Below are 2,891 nucleotides of genomic sequence, written 5' to 3' on the forward strand. Positions count from 1 at the left end.
CGGTCTATGTGTATGTGTTGATGGTAATATGCTTCGTAGTATGCGATGGTGTAGTGCGTGTCATAAGTTTTCTTACGCTGGAACCAATTATAATTCCAACGCAAGTTTCTCAGAATGATCTGAGGTCGAACAAGGGGATTGTTGTTGTTATTACGATACTAATGTGATATATGCGACAAGTTTATCATAAAGAATAAAGAATTTGGTTTATGCAGAAAAGTAAATTGTGATGATAAAATAAATGACTAAACTACTAATGATACAGGGTGAGGACTGGCTGTGAAGTTGTACAAAAGAATCTAATGAATGCGGTGGCAAGTCTTGTGAATGAATTAGAAAAAGAATGAGTTGATGGAGAGGACATAGAAAGTTCGTCAATCCCGTTAAAGACGCAACTGAGGTTCCACTTTCCCTTGGTTTACACCTTTCAGTGATCGGTCGCATTTCCATATGTCTATGGTGAAACAGGGATGAACGTAATGAACGCAAGGTTGTTTCCATCTCTGGAAATACTTCTCGCTTTAGTTAACGTATTCTTCCAACCTTCTCTCGATAGGCGGAATGACATCTTCACTTCTGCTCTCACAGGTGAAGATGCCATCGAGCATGCTTTAGCTAAACTCACCCGATTACCTTAACAAGGATTAACTCACTCGCTTAATTCTTCCCCTTTACCCAGGGGATTAAGGACACAAGATGGAGAAAATGGATGATAAATGTATGGAAAGGTACAAAGAGATGATAATGATGACGATAATTATATTTAAATCTAAAGATCAGCGTTTGATACATGATTTGTGAATGAAAGATTAAAGAAAGATGAACACAGTAGATGAATGAAAGAATAGAAACAAATACGAAAAGCGTGTCAATGTCTTGCCGGCTTGCTTCCCTCTCACTGGAGTGGAAAGCTTCCCTCTCAGGCTTGCTTTCCCGGTAGAAGTGACCTCTTGAACAGAGCTTTTACTTCAGGAATGGGAAGAATTTCTTGCTCAGAGACTCACCTTTCAGTCTTGTCTCATCATTCTCCCGGATTTTCTCTATATTGTCTCTTCAGACCAGCCTCCTTTACAATGAATTCAAGGAAGCTATTTATAGACCTCGGCTCTTATATTGGTGGTCCCACTGTGTAATTCTGATAATTCCTGCCATGGCGAAGTGGAAATGTTCGCTTTACTCCACGATCAATCTGTCAGAATCGTACAATAAAAAAGTTGTACACTTGTCAGAATCGCCCGCGAATGCGATGCTCTTCACATCTTCGATCAATCGTTGCATGCGGTGTAGTTGTTTTGGTCTCTTGTTCGCATGTGGTGGAAATGCGTTGATTGCTTGAATCCATGATCGATCGTCACATGCACTGCAATTGCGTTGATCTTTTTCGTTCTTGATCGATTGCCGCATGTTGTGTAGATGCGTTGTACATTTTGTCCTCGAGCAATTAACATATGCGGTGACCTATTTCCTGCAAAACAAAGATTTTGACCTTCCATTTCGCCATCGCAATGGGGTTAGTGGGTGTGTTCACGACACTTTACAATTTTCGTATTTCTAAGCCAATTCTTATACTATCGATGCAACTTTTTCTTCTTTTTGCCACATAATATAAATAAAACAACATAAATAACTTGTATTTCTACAAGTTATCAACCACCACTAAAGAGCCCCGGGTATTCTCGGAGTGAAAACCCAAAGGGTGGCCTTTGGTGAATTTGGTAGAGGAAGGAGGAACATGAATCGTGTAGGCGATAAGCAAGTGGGAGGAAGAACAACGCTATCGCATAGCAGAAGTGCTTATCGTCTAGAGGAGCTACACGATCATATAGGATTTACTGAACGATCGTTTAGGAAAAGGTGTACGTTTGTTTAGTTAAATCGACACACTATACGATCGTTTAGAGAAGCTATCCAATCGTGTAAGCGAGAGTGTGTGATCGTTTAGCGCAAGGTGGACGATCGTTTAGGCAGAGAAGCGACTATCGTATAGGCTCTCGAGCGATCGTTTTCTTTCATCAACGTGCACTTCACAAAATCTTTTTGGTCAAATTGACTGGCGATACAAAAATGAAAACTATTTTCATTTTAACTCACCAGTTACAATAAACAACGCTGCCCACTATCCCACGTTCGAACATGAAACTTGGCATAATTATCTTATAATTAACCAACTAATTAATTAATAAATATAATCATATTATATTTTTATCCAATAGTTTGATATCATATATCTACTATAGTATTTACTCCTCTACTTTATATAAATCATATTTATATCTAATTTCCTCCAAAATAATGTATCTCATACATTTAGCCAATTATATCATATATAATTAACCAGTCCAATTATATCATATATAATCGAACTTCCTCTTGTCAATTTGAACATTTAAAATTAACCCAAATACTGGTTTTTGACTTTATCCAAGCTATCTAGGGGACCTAATGGACCTGTGGCTCGAAGCTTCAACGATACGTGAATAGCTAACTAAACTTTTTAGCCACGAGATCTACCATTCGTTAACTATCAGGCATTCCACTAAAGACCAACAGTTGAACTCTTCTTACCACAGATATATTTCTATGTCCATCGGATATAACCAATCATGAGTATGATGACCCTTCACAGATGCTCATAAGTACAGCTAGCCAAATTACTGTTATGCCCCTGTAGTTACATCTCACTCCTTCAGGACCACTGATTCCTCTAATGAACAATACAACATAGTCCAACTATGTGTGAACACCTCTCAGACCAAGAGAAGGTGTGTGGCGCCACATCCTTCAAGTCCCGGAATTAGCCCTTAAGGGAACCATTTATCTACTTACCCCTACCTCGGGGAAGGAGTGAATTCCATCTCTTGTAGCTGAGTTCCCAGCTCCTAAATCAGACG

The sequence above is a fragment of the Benincasa hispida genome, chromosome 4 (assembly GCF_027475165.1).
Source record: "Benincasa hispida cultivar pf3 chromosome 4, pf3_genome.v1.1, whole genome shotgun sequence".
Taxonomy (NCBI): Eukaryota; Viridiplantae; Streptophyta; class Magnoliopsida; order Cucurbitales; family Cucurbitaceae; genus Benincasa; species Benincasa hispida.